Raw genomic sequence first — 17,621 nt, 5'->3', positions numbered from 1 at the left:
AGTATGTCAGGATATGTTGACTGAAAAATAGAAATGGCAGAGAATGTGGAAAGGCTGGTCTAAATATTTGTGAAATTACTTTTGTGCATCAATACACTGCCTACCTAGCTTGCCAGAATTTACCATCCCAGTGCTGCTGGTCCAAAGGAAGATGGAAGACTTTTTTGGGAACTTCCCGTGTTATCTGTTCCTGTAAAAGATTTTGCCATTTTCTGCATTATGAGACATTTCTTGGATTATGACCTGGGTCATGGCAAAAAACAAACAGCCTTTTGCTTCTGAGTGAGAATAATATTGATTGATAACAAGGATGGATACAGAGCAGGTGGACTTGCTACATATATGGTGGAATTGTTGTGGCACAGATTTACTGGACAGCGGTGTTGGGTTATTTCCAATCTTTCTCAGACTGGAAACTTTGTTTAGGTTCTGTATCTTATGCTAGTCTTTTAATATTTAGTGCTCATGTATAAGCATGTAATTTCATAAGTAAGTGATGCACACAAACATCTTAACAAGGTGTTCTCCAAGCTGCAATAGAAAAAAAGAAAGGGTAAAATGAACTTCCTGTGGTAAGCCCACTAAGGGCAACATACCCTATTTAACAGGTAGAATCACTGTTTCCTACTACCAAGGACTGGAAGTAGAAAATAGGGTCTCCCTGTCAAATAGGGCCTCTCCCTGTTAAATAGGGCATGTTGCCCTCAGTGACCTTACCACAGGAATTTCAGGAAATCATGATTAGAGACAGGGTTTTGACATTCTGGGAACTCTCCCCATGGGGATGGGGGTCAGACTGTACTCTGTCTTTCAAAATTCCAATGCTCAGCCAAATCAGTTATAGTTTGCTGAGCTTTAGGAGAATAAAATAGTTGATGCTTTTAATGAGTTTTTATTAGGAATGTGCAAATCGATTCAGGTACAAAATGATTTGTAGCCAAATCTGCCTGTTTGGGGCGATTTGTGGATGAAACAAATCACCCCTGTGCTAGCTGGCCAGATTTGGGTCCAAAACAAATCACCCAGATTTTGGACCTGAAAAATTCGTAAATTCAGACCTCCATTTTTGGCGATCTCTCTTGCTGTCTCCATTTTGTGTCAGGAATTTGTTTGTTTGTTTGTTTTTTTAAATCCTGTCCTCCCAGGCTTCAGATGGGTGACTTATGGTGTGCAATGATTAGCTGATGATTCCTCCCGGGTTCCAGATTGGCTCATTTCCATTCAAATCTTATGTTGTCAGGGGTGACTGATTCTGCATTGGCTAGGGGAAGGGTCAAAGAAGAGACAAAGGTGGGGGGAGTTTGAAGGAGGGATTTTCAAGTGTACTTAAGGAGGCAGTCAGCCACCATTCTGCCTTTTTGCCTCATGGGAGAAGAGAGTGAAAGAGAGCCAGAGGAACTTTGCTTTGCCTTGCCTGCCTGCTGCCTGGAGTGGATTCTCTGCTTTTTGTTTCTGCTTTCCTGACTGAAGAAAAGAGAAGAGAATTTTTTTCATCCCCTTCCTGCTGCTGAGGTAATCACTGCCTGTGCCTGCTGTCTGTGCAAATTGATTTGGGAGCAAAACTATTTGTACCCGAATCTACCTGTTTGGGGAGATGTGTGGACAAAACAAATCACTCCTGTGCTTGCTGGCCAGATTAGGACCCAGAACAAATCAGGGGTGATTTAATTTGGGTACAAATTAAATGAAAAAAATGATTCATGCACATCACTAGTTTTTATTTGTTATTATTTTAGGTTCAATGATATTTAAAGGTTTTACTTACTTTATATTTATATTAAATATCTAAATATTAAATTATTGATATTTGATGTAATTGTATGTGACTTTATATGTTCACTGTTTAATGAGTTGTCTCAACTATTATAAGCAGAATATAAATGTTTTACATAAACACAATAATTTATACATATCTGATTCTTCTATATGCATGATATTCAGTAATTAAAAAGTCTTTGGTTGAAGATGAGAGTTAAGATGCATTCAATTTTTCCTCATGCTCTAAAAGCATGGAAACTGTGAGTTAAGGTGCCCATCTTAACTTCTACACCATATAAACTGTAATGACTGCACAGTCTCACAGTCTCTTACACATATCTTTGGTGAGTACCCAACTTTCCATTCCATAAAGCAAGATTGGGAAAACATAACACTTAATCATTCTGATCCTTAAATTCAAATTAAGTCCATGGTTATATAATATTTTTTTAATTTTAGTAAAAGGACCCCTTGCTCACTCTCTTCTTGATTTTATTTCTTGACTATTATCCCATATTTAGCACATCGGCTTGTCAGACACTTGATCTAATATTTTACTCTGAGCAGGATGGTGTTTCATGGGTGGGGGTCTCCTGAGATTTGCCCATTGTCATGACAGACAATCATCTGGTGAAGGTTAGACTTACAAACACATCTCACCTCTGCAGGGGTCAAGGGCCCATTAGATTGTCCACCCGGGAATTTTATTGGATCCAGTGGGATTCCAAAAAACCTTGAAGGGATTTAGAATTGGCTCTAATGGAAAAGTTGGCATAATGAATTCACCACAGCAGTAGACATTATTGCTCTTAAGCGTCATTCTCAACCCACCAGAATTGGCCCTGTAGTATCCAGAAGAATTATGGGAGCTGAAGCAGCAACGTAGAGGACTGGAGCACAAGTGGAGAAATATTTCACCCAAAACTGACAGATTACAACATAGAGCACAGTTGAACATGCTCTGGCAATGCATGCAGCAAACAAATAGTTCTTTTCTGCTCACATTGCAACTGAAAGCTCATGTCCAGTGGAGTTGTCCAGGGTTATCAGAGGACTAGTATATCTCTCTCCCTCCCTGAATCAATACTTGGAACCATCAGTTACCCACTATGATATTTGAAATGAATTTTTTGTGGATACAATATCTCGTATCTGGAGTGACCTACTCCACAATAATTGTAGTACCTAATGTGGAGGAGTCCAGCAAGTCCTCTTATTTGGTTAGAGGGGATCACTTCCAGTCTGTGACTCCCAAGGTTGTGGACAAGCTGCTTGGGGCACTTTGACCTACCACCTGTTCTCTTGACCCTTGCCCAACATGGCTCATACCTATCTTGCAGGGGAGGATATTGGAAGGGGCCTAGTAGACATAATAAATGCTTCCCTGAAGGAAGAAAGGAAGGAAGTCCTCCTGTCTTAAGGAAACAATTTTTAGAACTCTTTTGAATAAGCCTGCACAGGATCTCTTGGAGTTAAGCAATTATAGGTGCGTTTCTAACCTCCCATTGTTGGTGGGAACTGGTGATGGAGACAATGATGGCCCTCAGCTGCAGGCTTCTTGTTGTTGTTGTTGTTGTTGTTGTTGTTGCAGGAAACAGATGATCTAGATTCATTTCAAACTGGGTTTTGGGAGGGTTATTTGGAGACTGACTTGTTTGGCTTTATAGATTATTTCTAATTGGGAATTGACAGAAGGAGTGGCCCTTTTGGATCTCTTGGCAGCTTTTGATACCATCAACCATGGTATCCTCCTGGATTGTCTGAGGGGAGTGGGAGGAGAGTGGGAGGAGAGCTGGTCTTGTGGTAGCAAGCATGATTTGTCCCCATAGCTAAGCAGGGTCTGCTCTGGTTGCATATGAATGGGAGACTTGATGTGTGAGCACTGCAAGATATTCCCTTCAGGGGATGAAGCCGCTCTGGGAAGAGCAGAGGGTTTCAAGTTCCCTCCCTGGCTTCTCCAAGATAGGGCTGTGAGAGATTCCTGCCTGCAACCTTGGAGAAGCCACTGCCAGTCTGTGAAGACAATACTGAGCTAGATAGACCAATGGTCTGACTCAGTATATGGCAGCTTCCTATGTTCCTATGAGGAGGCACTGTTTTACGGTGGTTCTGTTCCTACCTCTTGGGCAAATTTCAGATCATGTCACTTGGAGATTATCCTTCAAAACAAGAGCTTTTGTGTGTAGTCCTTCATGGCTCCATAGTATCTCCAATGCTTTTTGAAACTGCTAGGAGAGATCATCAGAAGATTTGGTGCAGGATGTTAACAGTATGCTGATGACATCCAAACCTTGGTGACTTTTAGACTCAACTACTACAGTGCATTTTGTGTGAGGCTACATTTGTGTGAGGCTGTAGTTCAGGAACAGTAGTTGGTGCAAAATGCAGCAGCCAAGTTGATCTCTGGGTCATCCAGAAGAGACCATATTACACCTATATGAAAAGTACTGCACTGGCTACCATTACATTTTTCTGGACAGAATAGAAAGTGCTGGTTATAACCGATACAGCACCAAACAGCTCCAGTCCAGGGTATTTAATAGACAACCTTCTTTGTTATGAGCCCTGCTGCCTATTGAGATAATCTGGGGAGGTCCGCTTGCAGTTGCCACTAGCTCTTCTGGTGCCTACTCAGAGATGGGACTTCCTCATTGCTGCCCAAGGCTTGAGAATGCACTTCCTGAAGAAATAAGTGTCTCCCCATCTTTGACCACTTTTAAAAGGGCTCTTAAGACACATTTATCCATCCAGGCTTTTAATTCTTGTATTAATTTATGTTATTTTATTGTAAACCACCCAGAGATGCAATTTGGGGCTCTTTTTAATATGCTAAATAAATAAATAACAGAAGCACTCACACATACTCACATATACTAACAGATACAAAAGGAAAAGACGGGAGAACTGTAGAGAGAAGGGGGAAATTCCTGTGAGGAAGGAAGAAGGGATTCCCCATGTACTGTCCGTCTGATGTGATGGAACAGGAAGCAGGGCTCTCTGCAGAGGAAATGAGGTGTGATGAAGAAGAAGCAGAGAATCACAATCTCCAGAATGAATTCCAGGGACTGTGCAGTTTGGGGGGCTTTTGGCTGGATATTTTTATAGGTCAGAAAATTCTTTGTATGTAATCTTTGTATTCTGCATTGGTGCCCCTCTCAGTTAATGATTACGGAAAGTGATTCTGTATTTGAACAATGAGATTTGAGGTGGAGAGACAGGAAGATGGGATTTTCATTATCATAGAGGTGCAGTGCTGGGGTGGGATGAGTGGACTCCTGAGTTTGATCTCTGTTGTGGTCCCTTGGCTCTGTGAGGGCCATCTGCACCACAAGCAGCACCACTAACATGGGGTGTGCTCTTTCTTCCTGAGGCTGAAGACAGCTGCACAAAATGCAGGCAAGAGTGTGTGTACACTGCTCCCACTCCCAGTTCAGCAGCTGAAGTGGACCTCTTCACCCTGTTTGGTGGCATGGCTGGCCCTGCAGCTCCTAGGCCAGATTATTTGGTGCACTGAATTGACAGCTCCAAATTATGCAAAGTTCATTCCCTTTTAACACTCTGACTATTGTATTATCAATACAATATAATAATATTATTATTATTTTAAAAACCTTAAACCATGAATAAGATACCTTTTCCTGAGATCCAGATGGAACCACACTGATGTAGAAAATGTTCAGCCTCCGACTACTGAAAAGCAAAATGCATTTGGTGTGAATGTTGTGCTCACAAGAATGAAAGGGAGAATGGAAAGGCAAATCAGACAAGCTGCTGAACTTTGACCAGGAAGAAGGAACATCATTAGGATGAATTACACATTAACTAGACAGGCCGAAGTCAACTACAGACTGCTTATCTTTTCCAGTAAATATGCCTTATAATCCTAGTGCCAGATCAAGAAACGCCTTTCTTCTCCACAAATGAGCAAAAGCTCTCATACATCCACGAACTGGCTATACAAGCAACATGTTGGCCTTCATGATGGGTGGGGTATATAAAGAAAGATGGTATGTAGTTTGCTCTGACAGTGAGGATCAGGCAACCCAGTAATGGAATGCAGATCAGAGTTTTCCCTCACCACGATGGTGTCCCAGAGTGCAGTGCTTTTACTTTTTACTATGCTATAAATTGTTTTTTGATTGGTTTTTACATTGTTTTTAGCACTATGTTTTCAATTGTGTGTTTTTATGTCTTTTAAAAGTTGTTGTACACCTCCCAGAGCCTCTGGATGGGGCAGTTTATAAATTTAATAAAATAAACAAACAAACAAAGTGCATGCCATCTAGTCACTACCGTTGTGGAACTTGAAAGGGTATACCATTCTACAGAGATGAGCAGTATCTAAAATCCAAGTATTAAAAATACATGTAAAAATACATTTCAATGTTGTATATATAAGATATTTTAAGAACATAAGAACAGCCCTACTAGATCAGGCCCAAGGCCTATTTAGTCCAGCATCCTGTTTCATACAGTGGCCCACCAGATTCCTCTGGGGAGCCCACAAGCAAGAAGTATGTGTATACCCTCTCTCCTGCTGTTGCTCTCCTGCAATTGGTATTGCGACGCATTGTGCATCTGAGAGTGGGGGTGGCCCACAGCCACAAGACTAGTAGCCATTTAAAAATATATATATTTGCAGTATTTACATAACATAGAACACTATCACATAATAACACAGTTCATTTTACAATCATATTTTCCATATTTTTGCTAGAAGATCAGCAATTTCACATTTGAGTTCCTTCAGAATTCTTGGGTGGATGCCATCTGGCCCTGGCAATTTGTTAATTTTTAGTTTTCCAAGACAGTTTAGAACATCTTCCTTTTCCACCTCAAATTGGTCCAGATCTTCAGCGACTAAATCTGAGAAGCTCAGTTCCAGACAAGGTATATTGTCCAAATTGACAGTTGACTTATATTGAATGTGTATTTTTGATACTGGGTACAGATTGAGGATACTGTTGGTGTACCATCCACCCCGCTGCCCAACTGACTCCCTAACTGAGCTGACGGAACTGGTCTATATCACACACACACACACACACACACACACACACACACACACACACACACACATTCCGAATCCCAGACCAGCTCCAAAGTGGCCCAGTTCAATGTAGTGATGTGTACAGAACCTCACCTCCGCAGTCTGGCACTGGGGAGGAGGGCTTTTGAAGGGTGGGAGAGGGTGTACTTACCCCTCCTGCTGCTTCCCTCCTCCAGCGCCCCCAGTTTTTAACCCATTTGGGGCAGCAGGGTACCTCCCTGCCGCCCCCTTCCCCATTTCTCAACTAAAAGCTTCAAAAGGCTGACTGCATCTGTGCATGCCACACACGCACATGTCTGACACACGCATGCACGGGATGGCGTGCACCAGTGCAGTCAGCCTTTTGAAGCTCTTAGCTGAGGAACGGGGGAAGGGGTGGCAGGGAGGTACCCTGCCGCCCCAAATGTAAACCGGGAGCGCTGGAGGGGGGAAAGCGATGGGAGGGGTAAGTGCACCCTCCCCCACCCATAAAGGTCCACCCCCCTAGCGTCGAACTGCTGAACCGGTCCCAGGTCCGGTCCCCAGGTCCCCTTAGAATGGGCTCCAGACCAGTCCGTGCACTTCTCTAGTTCAATGGAGAACCGGCTTGACCTCAAGCCAGTTCATACATCCCTACCACTCGCCCGCTCCCAGAAGAAAGCCTGCAGACACCCATGGAGGGTGGTGAGAACAGAGAAACATAGCAAACATAGCAAAAAGAAACAGGGTATTATGTTGTTTTGGAATTATTGATCTGATCAAGTGTTAAAAAAGCTGTAAATACTCCAGTTTTAGCAGGACAAATCCAAGCACATTAGTATGTTGGATGGGTATTGCATTGTCCAAGGGCTATTTTTAAAGATATAATACAAGTGTAACATCAAGTGGTCCCATAGAACAGTTATTTTCCTTTGCTGGGATGATTCATAGCCCCAGAAGGCACAACTTAATCTTGATTTTATCTTTGTAAAACTTCTATTGCTTAAAGGAAATTGATACACGTTCAGATAAGCAATGAACATTTCAAAATTGTCTCCTTTTTTCAGGCATTGTATTTTGTATTTTAAATTGTATTTTAGAATACTATTTTGTATTTTAAAATACTATTTTGTATTTTGCATTTCTAATGGGTTTTCTTACCTAGTATTCTGCATCTAAAGTACATTTGCTAAGGTACTTTGTATTTTGTATCTAAAATCCTTTTCACGAGTATTTTGCTTATCTCTGCCAGTCTGGTGGTGGTGGAGGCGGTGGTCAAACATCTTCGCACCCCTAGTGATCCCAACCATTACATATCTAGCCATGTCATTTATGCATAGATTATGTTTCTTAATCACTTTAGAATGTAACAAAACATTGTGAACTGGCACCTACAGGACTGACTCTGAACTTTTGTGTGTGGATCTCCACTTGTGCAAGGAATTTTTCCCTATCCTTCCTTCCTGTTTTCCTGCCTGTGCCACCCTACAAAGTTTCTCCTGAGGGTTGGGGGGCTTCAGGAGCTGTAGGAGTCATGGTGCAGGGAATTGCAGGGGGAGGGTGGATTTCCCAGAAACCAGGTGGAGCCACCACCTTCATCCAAATCTGAATTCTCAGCAACAAAAACATCTATATATATATTTCTTCTGGGTGTGCCAGGGAAAAATGCGTCCCGGCAGCCCAGCTGATTGGCTGGGCTGCAGGGGGTGCCTGATTGGTCCTGGCGCACCCAGGAGAACAGCGGCGGCGGCGGCCATGGCCGGGGAGCCAGGCGGGCCCGGCCGCGGAGGCGAGGCGGCGAGCCGGGCCAGGCCCGGCCATGGACGTGAGGTGGCGGGACTGGCCGGGCCGGGCCACACTCTGCCTCCGCAGGGCGGCGGCGGCTGCACTCGGCCCGGCCACGGTGGCGGCCATGGCTGGGGGGCCAGGCGGGCCCAGCCGCGGAGGCAAGGCGGCGGGCCTGGCCGCACCGCAGGCCAGGCGGCGGCGGCGGGCCAGTGGCGTTGCGGCGGGGTGGGGGTGGCCCGGCCGCGGCGGAGGCGGAACTCAGCACGGCCACGGTGGCGGGACTCAGCAGTTGGCCTGGCCGCGGCGGCGGCGGGACTCGGCGGCGGGCCAGGCGGTGGCGGGCCCCAGCCCGCCCCCCAGCGCCGTAGTGGTGGTGCGGTGGGGTGGGGGCGGCCCGGCCCGGCCGCGGCACTTGGTCCAGCCGCGGCGGCAGCACTCGGGTCAGCTAGTAATTAAGTAAAGCAAACACATTCACAGTAATAGATTATTTGATACAAGGTTTTTTAAAAAGTTAGTTTTGGGACAAAAACATGTGTACCCTTTTTTATTTCAACAGCCGTTGAAATTTTGTTTCATAGTTTGCACACTGGACCTATAGAAACCCCAGTAATGGAATTCTAAAGCTTTTAAAAATGTAAACATTCAAGATTTACATTTATTATTAAATATTTAAATTACAACCAATAACATCTCTCAATTATTTTTTGAACTAAATTTAAAGAAAACCTTTTAATTGTGAAAAACAATTATATATATTCATGAGTTTAAAAACTTGCCAGTTTAAGATGAGAGTGAAGGCTATCTCATTTTGGCTAAAGCTTCACAAAGCTGGCAATGGGAATGGAAGGCTGTTGCCTTAACAGACTTGCCATGTGATTAGTAACGATGTTGTGCAATGTCACAAATTGTGCTTGCTTCCAGCTTCTGGAAACATGCCTGATTTATCAGGCTCTTAATTTATGATGCTTTCAAGTTTATATATGGTAATTTAAATATTTGTCAACATGATATTTAGGTTTGAGTTGCTGTTTGGCCAAATTGTGAACCCCCCAGAGATTTTATATAGGGCTGTATAAAAATACAACAGATAGATAAAATAAAAATAAACTTGCCCTTCATGCACCCACATTTTTGAGGCCTACATCAAGATACAGAGAATGGATTGTCTGGAACCAACAAAAAATGACCCATCCATGTTGGTGCATGGAGGGCAAATTTATTTATTTATTCAAAATATTTATACCCCACCCTTCCAGTACACTACTGCTTGGGGCGGCTCACAACATTAATAAAAATATACTAACTATCTATCTATCAATCTATGTAATAAATACATTTCTATACAGCCCAAAACACAAGTTCTCTGGGTGGTTTTCAAAACAATAAAAACAGCCAATAAAAGATTAAAACCTTTCAACAATTAAAATTAAAAAGTGAAAACTATTAAAACACAATTAAAACAGTATCTAATTAAAAGCCCCGGTGATGAAATGCATCTTGATTGCCCTTTTAAATGTAAGAGATGGAGAGGCTCTTATTTCAGCAGGAAGTGTGTTCCAAAGCCTCGGGGGAAGCACTGGAGAAGGCCTGTCCCTGAGTAGCCACCAGACGGGCCTGTGGCAACTGCAGACGAACCTCTCCAGATGATTTCAATGGGTGGTGTGGTTCATAGCGAAGAAGACGTTCTCTTAAATACCCAGGGCCCAAGCTGTTTAGGGCTTTAGAGGTTATAACCAAAACATTGTACTCTGATCGGAAACTTACCAGCAGCCCATGTAGATGATTTAAGATAGGAGTGATATGATCTCTCTGAGATGACCCAGAGACCAATCTGGCCTCCGCATTCTGGACTAACTGTAGTTTCCGGACTATGTGCAAAGTCAGCTCCACATAGAGCGCATTGCTCTGGAGTTGACCAGCAAATGTACTACTGTTCTGAGGTCATTTATCTCAAGAAATGGATGCAGCTGGCATATCAGCTGAAGCTGATAAAAGACACCTCTGGCCGCTCCTCAAGCCTGGGACACCAGGGAGAGTTTTGTGTCCAGAAGTACCCCCAGACTGCATACCTGTTCCTTCTGGGGAGGTGTGATCCCATCCAGAACAGGCAGATCAAAATAATCTCCTGAGTTCCAACCCCACACCATCAGTACCTCCGTCTAATCTGGATTCACTCTCAGCTTGTTACCTCTCATCCAGCCCATCACTGCCTCCAGGCAGGCATTTAGGGAGGTTATGCCTTCTCCTGATGATGCTGACATGGAGAAATAGATTTGGTTGTCATCAGCATAGTAATAACAAACTGCACCAAATCTCCTGAGGATCTCTCCCAGCGGTTTCATGTAGATGTTAAAAAACATTGGAGACAATATGGAGGCCTGAGGGACACCATACCGAAGCTCGGTTTTTGAGGAACAACAGTCCTCAAAAGACACCATCTGTAATCTGCTAGAGAGATAGGAGTGGAACCACCACAAAGCAGTGCCTCCCACCCCCAACCCCCTCAGATGCTCCAGAAGGATACTATGGTTGATAGTATCAAAAGCTGCCAAGAGGTCCAAAAGGACCAACAGAGTCAAACTTCCCCTGTCAATTCTCAGCTGGAGATCATCCATCAGGCTGACCAAGGCAGTCTCCATCCCAGAGCCCACCCAAAAGCTGGTCTGAAATGGGACTAGATAATCAGTTTCATCCAAGACTGCCTAGAGTTGGGAGGCCACCTCCCTCTCAAGTACCTTGCCCAGCCATGGAAGGTTGGAGACAGGCCTTTAGTTGCTCAACTCTGAGGAATCCAGGGCAGGCTTCTTCAGAAGTGGTCTAATAATTGCCTTCTTAAGACAAGGAGGCATCCTGCCCTCCCTCAGAGAAGCATTTATGATCTCTGCCAGGTCTTCTACAACAACCTCCCTGCCAGATAGTATTAGCCACGTCAGGCAAGGGTCAAGAGAACAGGAGGAAGGCTGCATTGCTCCAAGCAGCTTGTCCACATCCTCAGGAGTCACAAACTGAAACTGATCCAACCTAACCACATAAGAGGAGTCGCTGGACACCTCCGATTCAGACACTGCAGTAACTGTGGTGTTTGTATCCAAGTCAGCCCAAATACAAGAGATTTTATCCACAAAGAAATCATTAAACACATCACAGCGGGTAATAGATGGTTCCAAATTCTGATTCAAGGGAGGAGGGGCACTCACTAGCCCTCTCACAACCCTGGACAACTCCGCCAGACGTGAACTAGGGCCAAAAAGAATCGCTTCTTTGCCACCCATATTGCCAGAGCATAGATCTTCAAATGTGCTCTATGTTGTAATCTGTCAGATTCGAGTCGAGTCTTCCTCTACTTGCGCTCCAGTCATTTACCTCACCGCTTCAGCCCCCGTAGTTCTTCCCTATACCAAGGGGCCAATTTTGAAGTGGGTCAGAGAGGACGCTTAGGTGCAATCATGTCTACTGCTCTGGTGAGCTTGCTGTTCCAGTTCTCTCACAGGGCATCAACAGGATCACCGACAGAGCCAACACTCAATCCCTTCAAGGCTTCTTGGAACCCTTTTGGGTCCAATAACCTTCTCAGGTGGACCATCCTATTAGGCCCATCGCCCCTGTGAAGGTGGGGTGTGACTGTTAGTCCAACCTTAACCATAGGGTGGTCCGTCCATGACAATGGGGAAATCACAGGAGTCCTCACCCATGGAACACCACCCTGATCAGAGTGAAAGACCAGATCAAACGTGTTACCTACAATGTGAGTCAGTCCTGAGACCCTTTGGGATAGGCCCATAGTTGTCATGGCTGCTATGAACTCCTGAGCTGCCTCAGACAGTTCGGCCCATAGTGGAAATTGAAGTCCCCCAGCACCACAAGCCTGGGAGACTCCATCGCCAAACCCGAGACCAAGTCCATCAGCTCAGTTAGGGACTCTGTTGAGCAGTGGGGCAATTGGTACACCAAGAGAAGTCCCAGTCTATCCATGGTTCCCAGACTTAGGTACACACATTCAATGTGGTCAGATAGTTCCACAGGGAACCTGGTCAGGGAAAGGTTATTCTTATAGACCACAGCCACTCCACCTCCCCACCTACGTCCCCGCACCTGCTCCTCAACAGAGCACCCTGGAGGGAGAAGCTGGGACCAGACTGTGCCACCAGCCTCTCCCAACCAAGTCTCCGAGATACATACCAGGTCTGCCCCTTCATCCAGAATCATATCATGGCTAGTTTCCAACTTATTCTGGACAGACCTGGCATTACAGAGGAGCAAGGTGAGAGTCTGTGGGAGGTTGGCACTGCTCCCCAAGGTCAAAGAGCTGGCAGGGCAGCCGAAAGGGGAAACAGCTAATGGATTTCTGACTTCCCTTCCCCTGTAATGACACACTGACCTGCCAACTTTACGTTCTCTATTCCCCACCACCACCGGAATAGCCACCCCACAGTCAGTGGACACACCCCCTGTCTCCCCATCCCCAGACAAACCAAGACACATCTGAAAAACCCAGGATCCAAAAACAATAACAGAAGCTAAAAAAAATCACCAGGCCCTCGCCCTCATTGCCCCCCCGAAGTGGGTCCCCCAAAGGGGTGACCCCCTATGGTGTCGGCCCGCTGCCACAGTGCAGCAATCCTTTTATAAGCCCAGAAAGATGGCTACTCTGAGCACCTGAGCAAGAGGGAGCCATCCACAGCCTGGCAAGGTGCAGCGGCTTGGATGTGTGCGACCTGTCAACTGCGGAATGGAAGCTCATTTCCGAGCTAGTATTCGAGCCATTCTATGCTGCCACGAACAGCTTGTGTACTGAGGCAGCTACGCTAAGCCTGGCTTTGCCCACTGGTCTTCTTCTCGAGAGGACCATGGGTAATCTCCAGGCCACTCTGACCACTGGGGACGCAATTACCCTGGCAGGTCGGCTGAGGACTGGGGTAGTGGAATGGCACACAACACCCTTGGGAGCATCTGCATGGCATGTCCTGGCATGCATCTGTGACCCAAGGATGAAGGGCAGAGCTGTCACCCCTGACCACCTGCCCAAGTGGAGGGACCTCTTGGTCGAGCATGTTAGGTGTGCAGACGAAAGGAGGCAAGGTTCAAAAAACCAATCAGGAGGAGGGGGATGGTGCGCAGCCTAGCAGTATGCATTCCACCCCCAGCAGCACAACCACCACCACCACCACCACCACCACCACCACTTCTTCTTCCCCGTGCATCAGTGCAGTTTCTCTGGCAGTGGCACCAATGGAGTGATCAGTGCCACCCCCACATTCCACTGCCCAGTGGTTCAGAGGGCTTTCTTGGTGTCTTACCAGGGGAACAGCTACTGCTCCTTGTAGCTGTGCTGAGCAGTCTGTTCTGTGCCCATTACTGTTGCTGACATGCACACATGCACCACACTGCCAGCCCAAGAATGGTGAGATGGGGCACTGGTACTGTGCTGGTGCTCAGGGCTAGGACAAGTGAGTGCTCCCCACATCAGGGAGGGGTTCCCAGATGTTGCTGAGAGAGACTACAGCTCCCATTCCCCACTATTGCAATGGCTGGCCACCATTGAGACTAGGGACAATGGGAGTTGTAGTCACTCTCAGCAGCACACATCTGTGGATCCCTCCCTCTTGCAGGAGCACCCACTTGCCCAGTCCCGAGGGCCAGAAGGCTGAAGCGGCACACCACCCATCACAGGGGCAGGCTGCTGCATGTGCAAGCACAGGAACTTTTGGATGTTATATTTCACACATGCCTATGTTCACTACACACATTTTCAAACATGCCCAGAAGCACTCATCCACAAAAGGCTCTAGTGTCTTCTGCTGGTGTGTGAGCACACTGTCACAGAGGGTTTGGTTTAGTTTCCCTTTAATGCTGAATATGGTTTGATTTGTCTCAACCACGCATGACACCACGAGGCCCATGATGGGGGTGGGTGGTGGCTTGGCGCCACCATGGCCCAGCACCGGCACCAGCACCCATCCATCAGAGGCTGTGATGGGGGCGGGCAGACAGGAGCGTGTGTTTTTTTAAATGGGAAGATGCATGCTGATATGAAAGAATTGATTTCATTGACTAGTTGAATTGATGTTGAAATGAAAATGATGAATATGATAATATGATGCTGATGCTAATGATTTGATGATGAGTTGTTCATGCATTTCCATTTTGTAATGTGGCTTGCACTTGTTTCTTTAATATTTGCATGAGACTTTGCTTTGCTTTTTTCCACCAATGAACACATGCACCTTTTTTTGGTGACCTCATGGATGGGCACAGGACAGTTTCTCTCTCTCTCTCTCTAAGGACTTCTTTGCAATGAAGATTGGGTCATATTGTGACTTCTAGCATCATCATAATTTTTATTCAAACCAGAGTGCTTGCATCTACAACAGGTTGTGCTGGTGGTACAGGCTCCAATCCACTGCAGAAATCTTTTGTCAAAAAAAAAGTGTGCCATTGTTGTCGTCATCACTCTTCTACTTGTGTAGGTAGGAGGAGGGCCCAGCTTTACTGTTCCACTGCCAGTCCTCTTTTGCATCATTCTGAACTTACTTAACCCGCTTATGGCTGGGTGCCACTGATGTAGCTGTGTCAGTTGCTTGTTTGTGTGAAATGCTTGAGGGAGGGAGGGCATTTGATGTTGTTGTTGGCCCTAGTCTGCATCTGTGATATCACACTTACTTTCTTGTTGCTGGCTGCTGCTGTTATCCTGCATGGGAGTGGGGGCGCGGGGCAGTACATTTCATTGTTTTTTCACACTGTTGTGTAGATCAATTGCAATTCTGTTGAGGGGGATGGTGGGACACAGTGGATGTGGTGAGTGACACAGCAGATGTGGTGTGTGTGACCTTTGGAAACCTTGTTCTTTGCAAAGCTTTGCTGTTGTTGATGTGTGCTGCATCCACCCTGTGGGACAATGGGGATAGACAGTGCCCATTTGTACCTGTGGGTGCCTCCTAGGAGTGCTACAGTGGGTCAGATGTAGTGCCCCAATGGGTAGCTGCTACCAAAAAATTTCAGAGTGATTTGGCAAAGGGGTGATTTTTAACAATTTTTTCAAGTTGGTATGTCTTGGGGGCAGATTTGGGGCAGAAAAGGGGTTCTGGGGAAAAAAAGAGTGGGGTGGGTGGATTTAGTGTCCAGTGGGCTGAAGGAAGCTAGCTACCACCCAGATTTCAAAGAAACTGGGCATAGGGGTGATTTTTAATGATTTTTTGAAGTTGGCATGTCTTTGGGGTAAATTTGGGGCAGAAAAGGGATTCCAGTGGCAGAAGAGTGGATCAAGTGGTAGTGCTACAATGGGTGCCTTCTTCCACCCAGATATCAAAGAAATTGGGCAAAGGGGTGATTTTTAATTTTTTTCTGAAGTTTTCACATCTTTAAGCTTCCCCCCCCTAGGGAATAATGGGGATGTCAGCAGCCCCATAACTCCACTTGGAGGATACCTGGGTGGCCCAGGGTGGGTTGTGGTGTAGTGCACATAGGGTGCCAAGCACTCCCAAACCCACAAGCCCATGGGGGGACTGGGTTTTGTTGTTTTCAATGAGTGGATTCTCATTGACCCTGCCCCACTCTTCTGCTCTGAAGTTGCCCCAAAGACATGCCAAATTCAAATAACTGTTAAAACCACCCCTTTGTCCAATTTCTTATTTGGATGGTAGTTCCCACCCATTGGACACTACCACCCAACCCACCCTTTTGCCCCCAGAAACTTTTTTTAAAAATCTGAATCAATTCGAATTTGGAAAATTTGGGTACAAATAGAATCTGGGGTGATAGGGGTGGGGCAGATTCAGGCCCAAAACAAATCAGGGTGATTCAATTTGGGTACAAATTGAATCAAAAAAATTGATTCATGCACATCCCTAATCTTAAATAGGGCCCTGTTTGGGGTAAGGGATCCAGGAAGGTAGGTGCTAGAGTTGGGCAAGGGCTTTAATATAAATCCCCAGGGGAAGATGACCTCCATGAGGTTGCCAACCAAGGCTCCAAGCACAGTGGCAGGCTGAGGGAAGGGTGAGACTGCTGGTCGGGCTGGCGAGCATGGGCGAGGATGGAGAGGGGGATCTGCCCACTCCCCAAGTATTTGGCCCCACCGAGACTTTTGTGTGCAGGCTCTTCTTTCTGGATGAGCCTGGCCCCGCACTGCAGCCACCTGTGGCATCTGAGGTAGAGCTGGAGGGTGGCCTCCCCTGTCAAGAAAGAAACTGTTCCCTTGGTGGGAGCAGAGCAGGAGGTCTTGATGGCTGCTAGCCCAGCCAGGCTACTCTCTCCATCTGCCTCCCCATTAATCCCCCATCTCAGTGTGACCCCTGCCCAGTCTGAGACTGAGGAAGATCAGGAGGAAGTAATTCCTGTTATTTATTTATTTATTAGATTTATATACCATCTTTTCAAAATAGCTCAGGGCGGTTCACAGCATGATAAAAACAATTAAAACAAATTAACAATTAAAATCAAACTATTAAAACCAATAAAACAGCTGAAAGCCCTGAAAATCAGGGCAACAATTTAAAACAATTTAAAACAGTTAATCATTTAAAATCCTGGATGGCCAGGCCAAATAGGTAGGTTTTAAGGGCTCTCCTGAAGGATGGCAATGATCTCAAATTATGAATTTCTGCCAGGAGTGAATTCCACAGCCAGGAGCAGCTACAGGGAAGGTTCGCCTCTGCGTCTCCACCAGACGAACCAGTGGCAACTGGAGACAGACCTCCTCAGATGATCTTAAGGTGCGGTGGGGATCATGTAAAAGAAGATGCTCTCTTAGATAACTCGGACCTAAGCCGTTCACGGCTTTAAAGGTAATAACCAGCACTTTGTATTTTGCCCAGAAACATGTTGGCAGCCAGTGTAGCTGTTTCAAAACAGGCATAATATGGTCTCTCCAGGTTGCCCCAGATACCAATCTGGCTGCCGCATTCTGAACTAACTGAAGTTTCCGGACTACGTACAAAGGCAGCCCCACGTAGAGCGCATTGCATAAGTCGAGCTGGTAGGTACCAGCTGATGCACCACTGTTTTGAGGTCATCCTCTCCAAGGGATAGGTGCAGCTGCTGAATCAGCCGAAGCTGAGAAAGCACTCCT

The sequence above is a fragment of the Hemicordylus capensis genome, chromosome 6 (assembly GCF_027244095.1).
Source record: "Hemicordylus capensis ecotype Gifberg chromosome 6, rHemCap1.1.pri, whole genome shotgun sequence".
Taxonomy (NCBI): domain Eukaryota; kingdom Metazoa; phylum Chordata; class Lepidosauria; order Squamata; family Cordylidae; genus Hemicordylus; species Hemicordylus capensis.
Note: the sequence above shows the minus strand (reverse complement) of the source record.